The following is a 21,231-nucleotide window of genomic DNA, read 5'->3' on the forward strand; positions in this document are numbered from 1 at the left end:
ATGGCTCCCCCAATGCAGATGGGTCTTGTGGCTTTGCCAGGTTTGCCAAGGGCCCTGAGACAAAAATGCAACAAGATTACATTGGTGCATGAGCATACACTGAGTCTTCAAATCACCATGGTGGGAAGGGGTGTCAATTTTGTTTGAGGCAGGGAGTGGTGTTACCCGGCTCATCCCCCAGGGCCATCTCTGCAGACTCTGTGTGGGGAAGCCAGGATGTTAGTGCATTACTGGACTATGTATATGCCATCACTGAAAATTTGTATGCAGCCAGACATATTCTACTATCACCATGCCAACTGTGCACTGGAACACCGGGTCATCCCCTCTGTCATTCCATGGCATGGCATGACATGGTGTTACATGCTGCTATGAGGGTAAATTGTATGTCCAAATGGACTGTGTGACCTGCATACAAACAGGACAGGGATAGGCCCTTCCCATAATGTGCCTGCCATCGCCAAGCAGCTGCTGCCCGGCCTCCTCCCTCTCATCACAGCTGGGGGGCAAAAGAAAGTGGGATCATTACAATGCATGGAAAGCCGATGTGGTGTAGTGGTTAAGAACAGGTGCACTCTAATCTGGGGAACCGGGTTTGAGCCCCCGCTCTGCCATGTGAGTGGTGGAGGCTTATCTGGTGAACCAGATTAGCTTGTGCATTCCAATACATGCCAGCTGGGTGACCTTGGGCTAGTTTCAGATCTTCGCTTGGGCTAGTCACAGCTCTCTCAGCCCCACAGGGTGTTTGTTGTGGGGGGGAGTGAAAGGAGATTGTAAGCCCCTTTGAGTCTCCTCACAGGAGAGAAAGGGGGGATATAAATCCAAACTCCTCCTCCTCCTCCTTCCATTGAACTGTTTTGTCTAATTAAAAGGCACAATTTCCCAAAGGTTGGGCAACACCTGGGTTGGGGGGGGGGGCTGTGCAAGTATAATGCACGTTAGTCAGGAAGGCTGCTCCAACATTTCTGTCCACAACAAAAGGGGCTCACAGTTGGATGTGTACATTTTACACATATCACTGAACCTTTGAATGGAGCATCTTCCACTGCAACACACACTACACCCCCCCCCCCCCCGCACCTCCCAGGACTCCATTCCCGCAAAGCGGCTTATTGGACACAAATTCCTGCTCACCTGACTGGCAAAATGTTCCAACATGATCACATCCATGCATCATCCCCCATACTCCCCTAAAGCAGCCAGCAAACTGCCACACCCACTATCAGTCAGTGTGCTGCAAGGGGATATGGGCAAACACTCAGCTAAAATGAGAAGAGAGGTTCACTTTCAGGCCACCTGTCTGTCCAACTGGGCTCCCCTGCAGCTCTCCCCAGTTCCCCCAAATCTTGGTAGTGCAGGGGTGGGGGGCGGCCTGTCCATGGCATCATACAAGCCCTTCTTAAGGGCCTTCCACTTTGTCCTGCATTGTCCAGGCGTGCACACAAAGCCATTCTCCCAAAGAGTCCAGGAGGCGAGTGCTGCCCATCAGCAAGCAGCTGGAGTTTTGCTGGCAAACGGACTGCAATAGGAGGTCAACCTTGTCTTCCTGCCCTTCCATTCCCAGGGCATGCTGGCAATGAAGCGGGGTGGGGGGAAGCAGAGGGGGAGGAGCTCTGCCTGGAGATTTCAATAGTTGGCCAAATAGAAAAAAAAACGCTCCTGCAGAGATATGTGTTTGTGCAGACACATGGTTCTGCAGACAACCCATCCACTTCTGGAGAAGTGACTTGCTTACTGCATTTAATGACCCATAACACAACCCCCTTCCCCCAACATAGACACCAGGGAGATTCTGAAGGAAAACCAGGGCCCCCACTTTTCTGGGAATGCACCTGCCTGGAGTTTGCAGTCATGGGACACAGACCACAAAGCAACCCTGTTATCACCCCAAGGACATCTCATACCCCACCCCGCAGAATTCTTTGGCTAATCCACCAAAGGCAATCAGGGGCCCCACTTCTCCAGGAATGTCCAAGCCTGGAGTTGCCAGCCATGGGACAGAGACCACACAGCAGCCCTGTTATCAACCCACAGGCCATGCCATCCCCCCTACAAACACCAACCCCCCAGGGATTCCTTTAGCTAATGCATGCAGGGCAATCAGGGCTCCTGCTTCTCTAGGAATATTCCAGTCTGGAATTGGCACTCGTAGGACACAGCCCCCAGAGCATTGGTGCCTTTTGAGAGGGGAAGCTCGAACTTGCCACACCTGGTACCTACAAAGAAATGCCCACCAGCCAGGCAGACTGATGGAGAAGCCAGGAGCATTTTGACTCAGCCCCCCCCCCCCCCGGTTGCATAGTTTTCTTTTGTTCCTTTGTGCCTGGAGATGTTCCTCCAAATTCAGGAGTCGTGTTGCAGAAATGAGACTTGGGTTCGAGTCTCCACTACAAGCTGAGGAGTGCAGGGGTGGAGGTATCTTTTATCCGCCCCTTTAAGACCCGCTCGCTTAGCAGCCAGGGGCGGGAGAGATGCCTGGGCTCCTGGCCATAAAAAGCTTCTTTCCCCGCCCCTCAACATCGGCCATTTCTCTCCAAGAGGCAGGACAGCTTCGACCCAAATTTCCACTACTGCAGTGTTGGGAAAGGTGCAGAGCCACGACTCCAGCCTCCAGGCCACTACCAGCCACTTACGTGGCCCAGCAAGCCTCGAGCTGCGCTGCAATTTGAACCCATCTCTGCCTTTCGGTTTCCACACGCGTAGCCTGGTGAGTCTTTGGACAAACTGGAACCTCCAGCGCCAGAGGCAGTTCATCCGGGGACACAAAGCGACCGGAGCGAGGCTCTCCCCGCACGTGCTCCACTGAGCGCCCATCCGCCTGGGCGGGGGTGGTGGAGCACACGTGTTTCGCCTTCCTGCGTGCGCTGGAGGGAAAGAAGAGGCACCGGCGGCAACACGTGCTTCCCTCGTGCTGCGCCCCGCCAAGAGGCCGCCCCGCACCCCAATCGTATTCCTTGCAGGGCAGCGTGAGGAGAGGGAGTGGGCCCCTTTCTCTGGCTGGGGTTGTTCCCTTCCGTGTCCCCTCTCCGCTGCCCTCAGGGAGCGTGATGGGGGGGGGGGGCGCTCTTGGGCCTCGTAGGGCCAGCAGTCAGCCCCCCCTCATTGACCTTTGGCGCTCTTCCCATCGCCAGGAACCCTCTCGCCAGAGGTGAGCATGAAGCGCAGTGGGGAGAGGGGGAGGAGGCGGATTAGGGAGAGAAAAAAAAGGGGTGGTGGTTGTAATGGCATGGGGAAATGGGGGGGGGGGGGTAAGGATGAAATATATGCGGTGTGTGTTTGCCTACGTAAGCTTTTTCAGAATCTGATGTGGGCTGAGTTAACGTGCCCCCCAGACTAGTCAACCAAATAACAACTATGGAATGGAGATAGAATTTTTGTACAAATGGAATGCTATGTATTTATATGTATTCTGACTTTAAATTATTGGCTGGCCTAAAGGCCCTAATAATAAACTGAACTGAGAGGGGATAGAGATCACTTTCAGGTTTTTAAAAAGTTACCCTTCCCTCCAACAAATTCCCTCTCTGAACTTCCCCTACAGAATTCCTTATGCTAAGTGTACTCATGATTATTAATACTAGTTTGTACTCAATTTTACTAGTTAGAGGAAAATAATTTCATTTCATTTATTGGCATAAGAGGAAAATAATTTTAAAAAGAAACACTATTCTATCAGAGATAGAAAAAACAATGAGACCAGGTCTCAGGATTATTGTAGAATTTACAATATATAATAGTGGCATAGTCTTGGACCTTCAGTTGCCAGTCTTTGACTGATGCTAAGTTTTCGGATTTCCAGTTCTTCGCTAACTCGATCCTGGCAATTGTAATCATATATAAGAACAGATTTAAATGTGGCTTCAACTTTGTGTCTCCTTCAAACATTTGGCTTAGCAGGTAAGTCAAGGCTGTTGTTTAAAAAAATATTTTATCTCTAATATGTGTTAGATTTGTTCATGAATTTTATTCCAGTATTAACTTTTTCGCAGGACCACCACATTATGGAAAAAGGAGCCAAGCCAACAGCTTTCCTACATTTCCAGCACTGAGGTAGGTATCCTTTCTGATATTTTGACAATTTTATTGATGCCAGGTGTTCTATAGAACATCTTTATGTTGTTTTTCCAAATGTCTGTATTCAGAGAATGTTTATATGCATTCTTCCAACAAATTTCCCATTGTTCTAATGTTATAGTCCTACCTGTATTTTCCACCCATTTGATTGTTGCATTTTTCACTACTTCAGTTTCTGTGTTTTGTTTCAGCGGGATTTGATACAGCTTACTTAATTCTTTTGGACCTTCATGCAACAGTCCGATGTCTGATTTCATTATAATTTTTGGATATCCCCCAGTTTTTTTGGTCTATTGTGAAGTTGTCTCCTAATTGGAAGCAAGTAAACCATTGGCATTGGTATTCTTCTACTTTCATTAATGTTGTAGGTTTAAGTTAGGGTTATTGTCTTTCCACCATAGTACCTCTGAGTATGTTAACCATGACTTTTTATTAACATTATCATGTAACTGTAAGGCTTCCATTCTGGATAGCCATATTGGTATCCTTATATAGAACATTTTCTTGTATTTCAGCCATATTGTTAATAAGGCATTCCTAACAGTATGATTTTTAATTGTCTTGTCACCTTCTGTTTTACCTGGGATGTTAGTCCATAAATAGCTGTGCCAGCCTTTATTTAAATTGAAGCCTTCCATTTTTGGTACAAAATTATTTTTTAGGGTTACCCAGTGTTTTATCCACATAACTACTGCTGCATCATGGCATAATCTGATATCTGGTACTGCCGGGCTCCCTCTAAGTTTTGTATCTATTAAGTTGTTATATTTAATTCTAGGTTTTCTTCCTGCCCATATAAATTTGGACAATTCTGTTTTCCAGGTATCAATTTTTTTTCATTGAAGTAATGAGTGGGATATTTTGGAAGAAGTAAGTTAATTTCAGAAAGCTCTTTGGGTGGCATGCTGTGTACTGGGCAGTCTCAGATAAGGTGTGGGTGGGAGCCACCCTTTGCCAGCTGCTTCTGTATCATTGCCGAACCCTGGTAGTCATGGAAGGAAGAAGCAGCAACATGTAGGTGTTCTTCTGGTATGTTCAGAAAGAGAGAGAGAAGTCCTATGATGGTAGAGAAGCCTACACGGGCCTTCCTTACCTCCTGCTGTATGTGTCTTGGGAACTCTGGCTCCTCAGTATCTGCAGTCCTTTCTCTCCCTGCCCCTTGCCTCTCTGCATCTTTCCATGGGCCCCCTTCTGCCCCTGTTATTCCCACCCCCATTCATGCTCTGCTTTCTTAGCAGTCTCTCTTGCTGCATCTGTCAGTAACTCTGATGGCGCTTGCTTTGCCCCAGATGTTGTACATGCATCATCTTTCCGTGTTGTGTGCAGAAATGCCAGAAGAAATGGGCAAGGAGAACACCAGAGGTGGCTTTACATATTCTTCCCATTTTCAACTATGAAAATTGGATGTGGATCTCCTAGCACGGCCGCTAAGCTGTCATGTTTCTGGGATATGTGTTGGAGCTTGCATCTCTTGTATTGTGGCTGACACTGCTGTGGTGTAGTAATGCAACCAAACTCTCCTGGGTTTGGTGCCAGTAAATCCTTGAGTAGCACACATTGTAAAGCAAAAGAATGCTTTACTGAAGAAACTTAAAAAAGATAATAAAAACAAGGCATTGAGTTAAATGGCAGCAGAAAGCACAAAAATAAAGAGGAGGAGGAAGAAGAGTCGGTTTTTATACCCATCTTTTCTCTTAAGGAGTCTCAAGGTGGCTGACATTTGCCTTCCCTTCCCCTCCCCACAACAGACACTTTTGAGGTAAGTGGGACTGAGAGAATTCTGAGAGAACTGTGACCAGCCCAAGGTGTCATGTGGAGGAGCAGGGAAACAAATCCGGTTCTCCCACTGACAGCCAGTGTGGTGTAGTGGTTAAGAGCGGTGGACTCTAATCTGGAGAACTTGGTTGTTTCCATAGGTCCATAGACTGAGTGGAAGTGGCATCATTGGCATGAATGTTGAAGTTCCCTGGCATGATCATCCTGAGCAATTTCATGGCCCAATCTGCCACCATCTCCAGCAGGCTTGGCAAGGCATCTGCTGGTGCATTAGGCGGCTGGTACACCAGCCAGAAAGCCAAACTCTCCTTAGTGACCCACGCCAGGCCCACACAATCAACACTGGCATCTTTGGGACAGGGAATGCCCTGAAGGAGAAAGCCTCCTGGATAAACATCACCACTCCTCCACCCCCGACCCTTTCTGTGCAACTGATGAAGGACAAAGATACCTGGGTGGGCGGGGGGAAACTATTTCAAGATCTCAGTCTCATTTTTTGCCATGCAAAATAATTACCCAGGATGGCAGTCTCATTAATGGACCAGGAATTACACAGCATTGTATAATGGTTAAGAGCAAGTGGACTCTAAGATGGAGAACAGTGTTTGATTCTCCACTCCTCCACACAGGTGGCAGACTCTTACCTGTTCAACTGGATTTGTTTCCCTGCTCCTCCACATGAAGCCTGCTGGGTGATCTTGGGCCAGTCACAGTTCTCTCTGAACCACCACCTACTTCACAAGGTGCCTGTTGTGGGGAGAGGAAGGGAAGGAGTTTGTAAGCTGCTTTGAGACTCCTTACAGTTGAGAAACGTGGGGTATAAATCCAAACTCTTCGTCAGATTAGTGTCTAATGCTCATGTAGAGGAACGGGGAAGTAAACATGGGTCACCAGGTTAGAGAGTGCTGCTCTTAACTAGTGCATCATGTTACCCCACTGCCATACCGGAGTCCTAACTCACAGCACACTTGGTTTTTAAGGCAAAGAGTTTCCAGAGCGTTGTATAAGTATCTTCCTGGCTGCAAAGAGGGATGTGTGGGAAAGGTAAAGGGATCAGGGATGTGTCCCTTCTAGCTACACATATAGGAAAAAACCTGCCCATAGCCTCCTGATCTCTCCACCCAATCATGGGCACCACACACGGAACTTAACCGGGAAGGAATGACTTCCCCCTCCCATGCAGTTTCACAGCTGAATTGGATGAGCTAATTTAGCAGGCCTCAGAACCTGCTGCTGACGAGTAGACAGGGAAAGAACTCAGGCTGCAAGATTCCTTCAGGATAGATTCTGTCTCAAGACCCTGCTTTTGCAGTAATGATTGAAACGCTGAAGAGTCAAGCACATTCTGGTTTCTTGCCTTGCCAACTTCTGGTAGTGCTTTCCCACCCTCCAAAAGCCAGAGCCCATCTGCAGTGTGATACTACAGTAGCTTAAAGTGCGGTTTTCCGGCTGCTGTGTTTTCATTTTAAAAAGGTAAAATGGCATAGAACAGAAACATATAGGCGTTAGTAATAGGCTGCTGTTCTTGATCGGTCAGTTCAAAGTGGCCTCTTCTCATTGGTGTAGTCTCAGTTGGGAGTGAGGGGGGTGTCCTCCCTGGCTTCTTTTAGTTTCACAGCAGCTGCTGAGGCGGGTGGGGGATGCTCGCTGGCTTTCTGTTTTCCCTCTTCAGGCCAGGGCCCACCCAAGGCCCCTCTTCACTAGACTTCCCCTTCCTTTCAGCAGCAGCACTGAGGCAGCCAGGACTATGGAAGGGCTACCTTTTGCAAATGCAGTCTTTTCTAGACTGTCCCTTTGCAGGAACACCAAATGTGTCATTGGGGTGGGAGAGGGAACAGGGGGTTTGCTGCATGTGTGGATGCAGTTGGTTTTTGGGAGGGGTGGTGACAGGGCAGCCAGATGAGGGTGGGTGCTGTTGGTGTCTGGAGGAGAGTTTGTTTAAAGATGGGGTGTATGTGCCTTGAGACCTGTCAGTGTTGGCATTGGAGAAAGGATTGAAGGCCTCCCAGTTTTTTCTGGGTTGTGCTCTCTGCTTTTACCTCTTTTGCAAAAAGAGAAGAAGAGGTTTGAGGGAATAACTAAAATGCTTGTAGCGCCCTTAAAATGGAATACAGCCTGTGCTGGATGCACCAAAACCCTACAGGCAGCGACGTCTGTCTGAGCGTGGCCAGGAGAAAGGCATATAAGTCTGGTCTGGTGAAGAAGAAGCTTGTGCCAGGTTCTGCCTTATTTTCATAGGATGCTTGAAGTGTGTCAGGGAGGGGTGCTTGTGGTTGTTTTTGCTGGCTCTACTTTCCTCTCATTAGCCTTGCCCAGTTTCACTTGTTGCTGATGCAAATTGCAAGTGGTGGTGGTGGTGGTTTAAAGTTGAGGAGACAGTCTCCTCAGCTGACGCCTTCTATGGCTCCAGTTTTTCTTCTCTCTTTGCCAGAAACCCTGCTCTGCAGTCTTGCTGGTGAAGTGTTCTGCAAACCAGAGCCAGTATGGTGTAGTGCAGTGGTTCTCAACCTTCCTAATGCCGTGACCCTTTAATACAGTTCCTCATGTTGTGGTGACCCCCAAACTGAACATTTATCCATTTTACTGATGGAGAACACTGATGCAGAGAGTCGTAGGCGACCCCTGTGAAAGGGTCATTCAACCCCCAAAGGGGTCCCGACCCCCAGGTTGAGAACCACTGGTACAGTGGTTGGTTACAAGTGTCAGACTGTTATTTGGGAGCTCACTAGGTTACCATGGGCCAGTGACACAGTCTCAGCCCCTAACCTACCTCACAGAGTTGTTGTGAGGAGAAAAATGGAGGAGAGCAGTATGTGAGCTGTTTTGGGTCCCTGTTGGGGAGACAGGCGGGGCACAGGTGAATCAATTTTCCTGCAAAGAAGAGTGTGTTGTTCACTACCTCTAAGGTTGGGAGGCTGTTGTCTGTGGGGAGGCCTTCTAGCAGTTTTTTCTTTTAACCTTTCTTCGTGGTATTTCAAGAAATTGGGGGACTGACTGCCAAGGAGTCTTTGGGAAGTTGTTAACACGCCTGTTAGAATGGGAACTCAGGCACGTGTTTGAGTAAATATTCCTTGAATTCTTGCCCATATAGGGTTGAAATTGGAACCTGTTCTTCATGTCACTGTGGTTCCTACCACCAACAGGCTTGCTGACACAAAGCTGGTTGGAATCTGTATGGGAGGGGGCAGTGCACTTTAGGAAATAATTGCAGTGGGATATGAAGTGCTGTTCAAGGAATATTTCTAGCTATCTGACAATCTGTTCATCCAAATAGGTATTCCACCTCAGGTAGAAACCAGCTGTCAGGGCAACTGCTTGTGCCAAAAGCACCAATTTGCATATTTTTGGAAGGAAAGCAGGAATTTAGATCCAACCATATATGCCAATAATACTTTGTGTATGTTTTTTCAACTCGAGTACCCTTTCTGTATAGCAAATGTACAGCTATTCTTACATTTGACTTTTGGGCACAATCTTCACATCTCTTCAGATTAGCCTGTACACTCCCACACACGCCAGCTGGGTGACCTTGGGCTAGTCACAGCTTCTCAGAGCTCTCTCAGCCCCACCTACCTCACAGGGTGTTTGTTGTGAGGGGGGAAGGGCAAGGAGATTGTAAGCCCCTTTGAGTCTCCTGCAGGAGAGAAAGGGGGGATATAAATCCAAACTCTTCTTCTTCTTCTTGAGAGGTGGGAAATAATAGGAAAAGAAAATTTGATAATTGTTTTTGATAATTCTTAGAAGTCTTTGGGAGTTGAACTAGTGCTCCTGTTTTTTAGTAGACTGGGATACTTTTAATCTGTATTGTTTTGGGGGTGTCTTTTAATTTAGGTGTTTGATACTGCCCTTTGAGAGGTGTTGCTTTCAGGATCTTTGTTCTGGTGCTTTGAAATTTCTAAAGTGTAATTTCTGTGTATGAGTTGATGGTTTTAACTTTATAATCTGTGGTAAGCCACCTAGCATAAAAATTTGGTAGAAAGGCAGTGTTGTACACATTACCTCTGGTGGGGCAGCAGGAATCACACTTAGCTGACCCCCTGTTTACTGGGGAGGGGGCATGTGGAGGCGTCAATTCCATTATCGTGCATACCCAGTAACAAACGTTAGTCATAGGTACTCTGCCGTGGAGTTAGGAATGCATCTCAGTCAACTAGGTGCCATCCCCAACACAGCTGCTGACTCTTTAAAAGTGGTCTCTGTGAACCCCATTCACACTGTCTTCCTTGGTTGCTGTTTCTGCTGAACCATTTTAACAAAATGCTGGAGGTGGGAGAGTAGGGCATTTTGAATGCTCTCTTTCAAATTCTAATGGGCCTGGGAGAACGTGAAATGTTTTTCTTGGTTGTTACTTGCAGCTGGTTTATTTGCTTCATTTATTATGGTCTGCCTTTCAGACTGTGACTTAATATGAATTACAATATATAAAAATCCAACAGCAAAGAATTCTTTTTTGCCTTAGACAAAAAACTGGCTAAGGCCTGACATAACATGCTATCATGTAGGAAGTAGGTTAGACAGGTTAGATTTAAGGGATTTTTTTGTTGTAGTTCTCCAAAGGATTTGTGAAGTCAACTCTACACTTGCTTTGAAAGCCTCAGTGCAGCTCAGGAGAATGTGCTGGTCTGTATAGTTCTCTTTCCCCTCACTGAATCTCACGCCAGCTCTGAAAGGAAGGCCACTACCATTTTCTCTCTAATACCCGTGCATGTGTCAGCTAGTCTAAGGTGATTCGGCTGGGGTGTGTTTCTGGACCGGCCCCTCCTTTCATTTTTCTTTTTAAACAGCTCTATGGAATGATTTAGATGTGAGATTAATTCAGAAAGTGTGGCTGCTGCCATTCCAGACTCCAGTTTGATCTTACAAATAAAACAAGCTTCTAAAAACAAGACAAAGACTTTAAAAACATGACTTGTCCTGAAAAAATCGCAAGGGAAACACAGATGAGACCACAAAACAACTAAGAAGCAACAAAGTTTTGGCTTGACTCATCAAGGCAACTGTAATATTGGTCCTGCAGTGGGGTGGGATGGCATTCCATGGGCAAAGTGCCAACACTGGAGAAGGACCTGGTTGGTGCTCACCTCTCCACTGCAAGGGGGAAGGACTTTTAACAGGAATCTCTTAAAATTGGTGTTGGGCTAGGGTTCCCTTTGCCTCTTTCTCTCTCTCTGAATATCTTGGTATCAAGTAAAGGTTGTAGTTTTATCTCCCCATTAGATTGCTAGCTTCTGTTTCATCTTATCAGGTTGGGATGCGAGTATTGTGACACACACTTACACAGCCTTTTTCCCTTGCAGGAATTCTGCTAACTGTTCCAGTCATGATGTTCTTTGAGACACAAGTAAAGAAAGTTGAGCCTGTATGAAGTACTAACTGGAACCGTATGGAGCTAAGTTAAAGAATTATTTTTGGCAATTGTTCTCATTGTGAGCAAGGGAGCTGCAGTGCATCTGCTTCAAGAGATATGAACGCCTGAGCAGGAAATATCCCCCATTTTTCATTGAGTACGTTTTTCAGTTTTTCTTGGAGGAACTTTGTGGAAACACTGAAGAAAAAAAAGTAAACCTACGCAATACTACTTTTTTTTTTTTGTATTTCATACCTTTCAAACATATAGGGTGAGGAAGACTGAGGATCTCTTCTGTTTTCCTACTGGGAGAAAAACTGAATTTTTGGGAATACAGGGAAAAAAACACCCTGTTTTGACTTTCAGTGTTTTGGAATAACTGAAATGAAAGGCAAAGTTGTATTCAGAATGTTTAGTGTGAATGTTCTCTGGTGGTCTAGAATGGGACTGTCTTCACTAATCAAAAGAGCCCTTCTCAAAGAAAGACTTCTGATGGTTGGGCCTTCTTGCTCAATCACCCAGTTTGGGCCCTTCTGGGTGGCAGGCAGGTTGTCCTCAGCCCTTCTTATGGTGACTTCTTAACCTTTTCTTCCTCCTCTTCCCTCCTGTGTTGTCAGAGAGGGTTTTCTGCACTTCATGTTTGTTGCCTGAGTTCAGGCAGGGTCACCTCCTCCAGAGTCGATTCCCTCCTCCCCCCCAGTACTCCTTAAAGGGGAAGAGGGCTAGCCAACCTGTTCCTAGGCCAGGAACCTCCCCAGTTGCTCCAAGACTTGGCTGGGGTGGTTAGAGGGTCAGTGGCTAGGGCTGGGGAGAGGGGTGAGTGTTAAGCCCCTGGACTGTTCAATAATGAGACTTCATGTTCAAATGATTTCCTTTATTGAAAACAGCATCAGGATTGAGCATTTAGACTTCCATTGACACAGCTAAAGATTAAGCGCCAAAGCAGCTTCCATTATACCCTACTCCATTCCCTGCCACATCACTTGACAGCAACTTTTGGTGCCAGTTCCTAAGAGGGGAATGGCACCCGTCCATTCTAATGGGAAGGAGAAGGCACAGCCTTCGCCAAAGAAAAACAACCCATACTCCCCACTGCTTTGAAGTGTAGAAGCCAGCGGGTGCGAAAAGAGCAGATTAGCCTGTGCCTAAAAGCAAAACTTGAGAGCAAGGAAGAGGTAGCAGTTCCAGAGAGAATCCTGCCTGAGAAACATGACAGGATCAGCCAGAACAGGGCTAGATCATGACAGTGCATCCCCACCGACATCTAAATCCAGGTGTCATGGTCCCCTGATGGGGCTTCCCACCTCCTCCTTGGCCAGAGAGGGGGAACTTTCAGAGGCAGAAGAATTTGTTGCGACTAGTATGCCTTTCCCCCCCATTGTTTGGTGCATCCTTAAGATCTCCCACGACAAGAAAAAGGTGGAGGAACACAATCTGGCCTGTCCAATGGGAACAGCATACACCTTCCCTTATATGGGCACCTCCTCTCTAGGAATACCATTCCCTTCTGTAGTTGGTAAGATGGTCAAAGCAGACTGGGAGGTTCCAGTTACACCAAAAGGCAGCTACCCTATGGCTTCCTGTGCTTTCTGTTGGTGGATTTTTCAAGCTTGCTGTGGTAGATGCTGCCGAGGCTGAACTAAGTTCCAACATACTGATCCATGTTGAAGCCAGAGCTTTCTGTGGGCCCCTGGGACAACAGGATATATTTGCCTCTGCAGTGTCTTGGCAATGATGCTGTAGACTTCAGCAGACAAGCTCCCTTTTCTCCAGGGTAGAATATTTCTGGGCATTGGATCGTTTGGTACTGATGGCCGGAGGAATGCTTGCCCCCATAGCTGAGAGATGTAAGCCTCTTGGGAGACAGCATCGATAAATACTTTGTGAGGGACAAGAAAAGGGCACTTCTCACTTGCAAGAAGGGACACTAAACCCCAAAATAGGTTACACTCTTTTCAAGCATCCTGACCTAATTCTAATGTCAGATCTTTCAAATCCAATGCGGAAAATTGATTACAGCAAACTTAACTGAAAACTCCAGTGCTATCTTCAGTAAGCCCTTTTTTCAGATCTTCAGAGGCATAGGGGAGCATCTGAAGTCCTTCACCAGCCCATGGAAACTTTCCACTGGTGATCCATCCTGAAGCTAAATCTCCTTCAAGCAGATTTTTACAGCTTCCAAAGCATTGCTGTCCTCTCAAACAGTGGTTCTGGATGTCAGCTATAGAAAAGCTGCTGGCAATAGGGACTATAGAGCCAGTTCTTGAGGACCAAAAGATATTTCATTCACTTCTTAGTTCCTAAGAGGAACGAGGATGTTCATGCCATTCTGGATTTGAAAGTCTGAACTGCTACATAAAACTTCTTTGGTGAGATCTCCAGTGATGGTTGTTTAGCAGTAGGCTGCAAACGAGTTGTCCCTTGGTGGACTGAACCGGAATGCTGGCTGTGACAGAAACTATTTTACAGGGCTGGGGACAGTGGCAGAGCGGCAAGGGGGCTGGAGTGTGTTGCGCACCAGGCGCACACTTGGGGGGCGGAAAATCGCTCCCCGGCCCCTCCCTTTTTCCTTGCGACCTCCGCAGCCCCCAACGATGCCCCCGCCCCCTTCCCACATTTACCTTAGTTCCTTTTCTTTTTCTAGTACTTTTTTTAGGCTGAAAAAAGCGGCCTATTTACAGTTCAGGCTCAAAAACAGCCTGTGGAACTACAGTTCCCAGGAGACCTTGGGGCTCACGAGGTCTCCTGGGATGTATACGTTTAATGACCACCTCTGTGACAGCATCATGGTTCATAGGAGTGTTAACGAGTCCCACTGTTAAGTGTATACTGAACTGAGTTAATTTTTTTAACAAACTGGAACCAACAGTAAAACAAAACATGAATATGTTAGTAATTCAGTCGTGTGTAAAGTTTGTCACAACTTGTATACTTACTGTTTGTCATTCATGAAATACTGCACCATCGTAACAGAGGTGAGCGGTCTCTGTATGCTGATGTGCTTAGCAATTGTCTTCTAATCCTCTTTGGAAACACCGAGATGGCTAAAGCATTGATAGTTGATGGCAGGCCACTTTCCTCTCGCACCCACTGGGAAGCCAAAGAACAATACCTCATCCACATTCATTTCTCTCTCTATCTGGTGTTGCAGTTCTTGGTAGTATTGTACTTTCCCTTCAGCGACATTCTTTAGGCAGTCTTTTTTGAATTCGTATCTTACTGTCACACCTACAACCACTGCTTTTTTCTTTTGTACGAAAACCAAGTCTGGTTTGTTTTGTACGAAAATTTGCATTGAGCAGTTTTATGTAAGCCTTTTAAATCTCATCAGTGGTACTACTTTCTCCAGGCATATCAATCTTTTCAAGCCAATCGGCCACAGGACTTCCTCCTTGGTCATTCCTTTCCATGGACCGATATTAGATCCAAGGTATTTTTTGACAGTTCCTGTTTCTACCTTTGGGATCTCTTCTGTATCAGCACTCCATTTCGGGCGGTTGTTGACAACGTATGAGTCACTAGTGGAACTAAGGAAGAAGCTGTAGCATTTTTTTGGCCTGTATTTTCAATCCAGAGATATCACAAAATGCACACACCATCTCTAGGGATTGATTCATAGATTTCCAATAATTGCTGATGATGGTCAAGTCATCTGCGAATGCCATCGCAGAGATTTTTGCTTTGCCCATTGTGTATCCACCTTGCATTTTTTCGATTTCCTTGATTAGGGGGTCTATTGCTATATTAAACAGGATAAGGAGACATTGAGTCACCTTGCTTCACTCCTGTTGCTAATTTTATGGGGTCGGTGTATTTGTCTCCACATTGGAGTCTTTTAATAGGTTCAGAATGTGTTCATCCAGTCAATTCTTTCTTAGGACCCAGAGTAGGTGTTGACGAGCCATTTTGTCGAATGGTTTCGCAATGTCTACATAGACAATGCCCAACTTTTTTGGGGGGCATCTCTTAATATAGATCGCACCATTTTGAGATTCTTAGAGTATCCCGAAGAGGCTATAAATCCTCTCTGTCTTGCTAGCTAGGAGACAACGGAGTGCAATATAATAGTCCTTCTAGCAATACCACAACAAGTCCAGGAAGTGTGATTGAGGTAGTAGGAATCATACTTGGCCAGGATGTTAATCCTGTTGCCCAGCGGGACCACGTGGATGCAGTGATTCCACACTATAGTACTACCTCAATAACCAGACATACAACAAGTCATAATTACTCCCCACCTGACACTGTCCCCGGAGCAGGTTGCACCCAGCCTGTGCCAGGTGCTTGGAGCCGGAAGCAAGAGCCCCTTGGGGCTCGCCTTCCTGGGTAAGTGAAAAAACAATAAGAGTAGTGGTATTTCACCGGCGGCCCGGGCGGGCCTCCCACTTATTCTACACCTCTCATGTCTCTTCACAGTGCCAGACTAGAGTCAAGCTCAACAGGGTCTTCTTTCCCCGCTGATTCTGCCAAGCCCGTTCCCTTGGCTGTGGTTTCGCTAGATAGTAGGTAGGGACAGTGGGAATCTCGTTCATCCATTCATGCGCGTCACTAATTAGATGACGAGGCATTTGGCTATTTCAGAAGAAACCCGAGGGTTTCCTATTTCGAGTTAGTGAGGTTGGTCAAACCCCCATGGCCCGTCCACTTACATTTAATGACCATCTCTCTGTGACTATGTCATGGCTCGTCGGAGTGTAACGAGACCCCACTGTTAACTATAAACAGAACTGTGTTAGTGAACTTTTTTTTTTTTACATAGATAACATATAAACTGGAACCAACAAATAACGTGTTAGTGGAACTGTCAGTTTGGGATTGTTTGTCGCCACTTTATACTTACTGTCCGTCATTCATGAAGTACTGCGCCATCTGGACAGATAAGAGCAGCGTTTGAATACTGATGTTTTTAGCAATTCTCTTCTGATCCTCTTTGGAAACACCGAGATTGCTGAGGCATTGATAGTTGGAGGTTGGCCACTTTCCTCTCGCACCCACTGGGAAGCCAAAGAATACTACTTCTTTCACGTTAAGATCTTTCTCTATCTGGGTTCTCAATTCTTGATAGTATTGTACCTTCTGCTCGGCGTCCTTCTGTAGGCATTCTTGTTTGAATTCGTATCTTACAGTCACATCAACGACCACTGCCTTATTGTATTGTACGAAAACCAGGTCTGGTTTTCTCAGTTCTCCTTTTGCGTTACGGAAGTGTGGTTCATTGTGGACTGTCCATCCTCTTTGTTTCACTTCCTTTGCTAGCTAGGAGCAGATTTCATTGTGTCTAGTGATTCTCTTGCCCAGTAGAACTGGACATTGCCCCAGTATATGGGAGGCTGATTCCATTTTTGCTGAGCATTTCCTGCAGTTTCTAGGGGCGTCTTTGATCCTCCTTCCATTGAATTCTTTTGTGGGGAGCACGTTTGCTCTCTGTTTTAGGGATGTGATATATTGTCTTTCTGACAACCTTTGGCCCATACTTAGCCATCTGTTACTTACCGTATCATTTTTGAACATCTCTATGCCTCTGCCTTGACAGCGTAGTGATGTCCATCTCTCGATTTCCGCATCCCTATAGTTTTTTGGGGCAGGTATCTGTGGGCGGCTGGTTTGGGACCAGCTTTTGGGTTCTGGTTTTGCCTTCTCCCAGATGTCCGGTATCTCTTCCATGATTCCATCCAGGGTTTGCCATAATTTTCTATGTTTCTCTTGCAGACCTCCTTCTCTGCAGATTTCACGAATGATCTCATCTTTGGTTTGGGCTGTCCTATGAAGCCTTCGCAGTCTCATCCTTGGCACTGCTTTTTCCAGGCATATCACACCTAAGCCACCATCTCTGGCTCGAGTGTAAAGCAAGCTGTTGGTTACTGACTGGGGAAGGTGTAACCACTTTTTGACTTTTGATCTTATGAGATCGTCGATATTGTGGAGGTAGGTTGTTCCGATCTCTGAGTGGTCCAAGATATATAATATACGTGGGGATGCGCCATGGAATTTGTTGATGAACTTCGACTTTCTAGTCGAGGCTTCAGAGGATGCCTTTTCGATTTTTTTTTTTTTTTCAAGCCAATGCGGCCCATTTGGTCTTTGAGATCTTCCCTTGATGATCCCTTTCCCATGTGGGTCAATTTTTAGCTCCCCAAAGTATTTTTTCAATACTTTCCCTGGCTCTCTACCATCGGGGTCTCTTCCGTATCAACACTCCATTTCGGGCAGTTGTTGATCACATATGAGTCGCTCGTGGGGCTAAGGAAGAAGCCGTAGCATTTCTTTGCCTGTATTTTCAATCCCGAGACATCACAGAATGCGCGCACTAATTCAAGGGATTGATCCATTGATTTCCAGTCATTGCTGATGATGGCCAAGTCATCAGCGAATGCCATTGCAGATACTTTCGCCTTGCCTATTGTGTATCCACTTTGTCTTTTCTTCTCTCAGATTTCGTTTATTAGGGGGTCCATCGCAATGTTAAATAGGATGGGAGACATCGGGTCTCCTTGTTTTTACTCCCGTTGCCAACTTTATGGGGTTCGTCCTTTTATCGCCACACTGGAAGCTTGTGGTAGCCCCAGTAAGGGAGTCTTTAATAAGGCTTAGGATGTGATCATCCAGGCCTCGTTGCCTCAGTACCCAGAGAAGGTGCTGGTGGGCCACTGTATCGAATGCTTTTGCAATGTCGACAAAGACGATGCCCAGTTGCTTCTTGGTTTCTTTGGCATCTCTTAATATCGCTTGCACCATTTCTAGGTTCTCAGAGCAGCCTGAGGTGGCGATGAAACCTCTTTGTCTTGGGTTTACTGGACAGGCGGCCATTAGTCTCTTGGTGAGAACTTTAGAAAATAATCTGAGGATGGTGGAGCTGATCGTTAGGGGCCTCCAATTACCAACCTCCTTTAGTTTTTCATTATCTTCCATTTTTGGGATCAGTATAGACCTGTAGCTTTTCACCGCTGGAGGGATGATGCCTGTTATCAACCAAAGGTTGAAAAGGTCAGCCAGTTGTTTTCCTCCTGGGTCCATCTTTTTGCTATCTCGAACTGAGATCCTATCGGGGCCTGATGCGCTCTTTTCGTTCATAGCGTCGATGTGCATCCACACTTCTTCTGCAGAAATCAGTTCCTCAAAGCAAGTGTTGTCTACTGTACCGTATGGTTGGAATTGATCCAGATCTTTGACTTCTCTGGCATCCTCCCATTTCTTTCGGTTTACCTTATATACCTTGTTTACTGGGAAATTGCATTCTTTCCTCATTTGTTCCATCCAATACGTAGGATGCAATTTTCTTGGGGTTGGTTTTGTAGAGTTGTTGAACTCGTTCATAATTGTATCTTCTTTGTGATCTTTTACACATCCAAGATCTTTGCTTTCCTTTCTTTTTGTTCCCTTTTCTCTTATGAAAAGCTTTGTTTCTTGGTTTGGTTAGAAACGGAATCAGGAAATTGACCGTCAATTCCTCTATCTGCTTATGAACATCCTGATTTCCTTCACTCCATGTTTTAAGGATGTGTTTTTTTACATAGATAACATATAAACTGGAACCAACAAATAACGTGTTAGTGGAACTGTCAGTTTGGGATTGTTTGTCGCCACTTTATACTTACTGTCCGTCATTCATGAAGTACTGCACCATCTGGACAGATGAGAGCAGTGTTTGAATGCTGATGTTTTTAGCAATTTTCTTCTGATCCTCTTTGGAAACACCGAGATTGCTGAGGCATTGATAGTTGGAGGTTGGCCACTTCCCTCGCACCCACTGGGAATTTCCTGCAGTTTCTAGGGGCATCTTTGATCCCCCTTCCATTGAATTCTTTTGTGGGGAGCACGTTTGCTCTCTGTTTTAGGGATGTGATATATTGTCTTTCCGACATTCTTTTGCTCATACTTAGCCATCCTATTGCCACACGTGCTCGTTTTTTGAACTTATCCTCTATGCCTCTGCCTTAGCAGCCAGTAGTGATGTCCATCCTCTCCGAACTCCAGCATCCCTATAGTTTTTTTTGGGGCGGGCCAGGTGTTATCTCTGTGTGTGACTGGTTTGGGGACCAGCTTTTGGGTTCTGGTTTTGCCTTCTCCCAGATGTCCGGTATCTCTTCCATGATTCCATCCAGGGTTTGCCATAATTTTCTATGTTTCTCTTGCAGACCTCCTTCTCTGCAGATTTCACGAATGATCTCATCTTTGGTTTGGGCTGTCCTTTCTATAGGGTTGTCCTATTGCCAACTTTATGGGGTTCGTCCTTTTATCGCCACACTGGAAGCTTGTGGTAGCTCCAGTAAGAGAGTCTTTAATAAGGCTTAGGATGTGATCATCCAGGCCTCGTTGCCTCAGTACCCAGAGAAGGTGCTGGTGGGCCACTGTATCGGAATACTTTTGCTTCGCTGATGCCTTCGAGCAAAGGCGATGCCCAGTTGCTTCTTGGTTTCTTTGGCATCCTCTTGGTATACAAACCATTTCACTACCATTTCTAGGTTCTCAAGAGCAGCCTGGAAGCGACAAAACCTTCCTCTTTGTCTTGGGTTTACTGGACCACGCATTGCATTAGTCTCTTTGGTGAGAACTTCTTTAGAAAATAATCTGAGGATGGTGGAGCTGATCGCTAGGGGAACCTCCAATTACCAACCTCCTTTAGTTTTTTCATTATCTTCCTCGTTTTTTGGGATCCAGAGTATAGACCTGTAGCTTTTCAATCGCTGGAGGGATGAAGTGCCTGCTGTTATCAACCAAAGGTTGAAAAAGGTCAGCCATGTCGCTTTCCTCCTGGGTCCATTCTCCTTTGCTATCGAACTCGAGATCCCTGCTCCCGGGACCTGGATCGCTCTTGTTCATAGTGGAGTAATCGATGTGCATCCACACTTCTTCTGCAGAAATCAGTTCCTCAAAGCAAGTTTTGTCTACTTGTACCGTCATCGTTGGAATTGACCCAGAATCTTTGACTTCTTTCTGGCATCCTCCCCATTTCCTTCTTCGTTTATACCTCATATACCTCATTTACTGGGAGGTTGCATTCTTTCTCGTTTGTTCCATCCAACACGTAGGATGCCACTTTCTTGGGGTTGGATTTTGGCCAGGAGTTGTTGAAGCTCATTTTATAATTGTATCTTCTTTGTGATCTTTTACGCATCCAAGATCTTTTGCTTTTCCTTTCTTTTTGTTCCCTTTTCTCTTTATGAAAAGCTTTGTTTCTCGGGTTTGGTTAGGAACTGGAATCAGGGGAAATTGACCGTCAATAATTCACTCCATATCTGCTTATGAACATCCTGATTTCCTTCACTCCATGTTTTAAGGATGTGTTCAGCATTATCAAGATTGATGTCAGACAATCTCCCTTCTTTTAGCAAATTTCTATAATGGGCCGCCAGCTTTTCAACTTTTTTTTTCAGACAGCTTCTGAAGTGCTGAATCATTGGCTCTTTCCATCATAGGTCTGTGTCTTCTTTTCCTCTGCTCTTTCCTGTGACTTCTTGTTTTCTAAGAGCGGCACTCTTATCACTTATCTGCTTCGCAGTTTTACTGGACATCTCATTCTCGATGCACTTATTGATGTCCTTTTAAGCCTTCATTGTAACATTTTACCGTCACAGTCTTTAGTAGTTGCTGCACTTCAGCTGGCATTCAACATGAAAGTGTACGCATTCCTCCTCTTTTTGGTAGGCTCTTTTTTTCTCTCGCGGCTAATTTCTCTCCCTGATTGCAGCTCTCGCTAGGATATGAAGCCGTTTCTTTGTGTTGAGAAAGCCTGATCTTAGAAGTGAATCTATCTTGGCAGAATTCACATTGATGGTTGCCCTTAATTTCTTTGGCAGCCTTGCCTTTGCATTTAGGAATGTGGGTAAGGACCGACATGGCCTTGATACCTCTGAAGTTGCAGTTTTTGCAACCAAATGTTCAATTCAATTCAATAAGCCTTTATTGGCATACAGAACATACAGTATAAATACAATTAAAATTACTAGATAAAACTCCACACTGGATCATCAGTTCTAAACCTCAGCCAGAAAACTTTGCCACTCTGCGAGAGGACAACAGTCAAAGGTACCATT

Source organism: Sphaerodactylus townsendi, linkage group LG15 (genome assembly GCF_021028975.2).
Source record: "Sphaerodactylus townsendi isolate TG3544 linkage group LG15, MPM_Stown_v2.3, whole genome shotgun sequence".
NCBI classification, from domain to species: domain Eukaryota; kingdom Metazoa; phylum Chordata; class Lepidosauria; order Squamata; family Sphaerodactylidae; genus Sphaerodactylus; species Sphaerodactylus townsendi.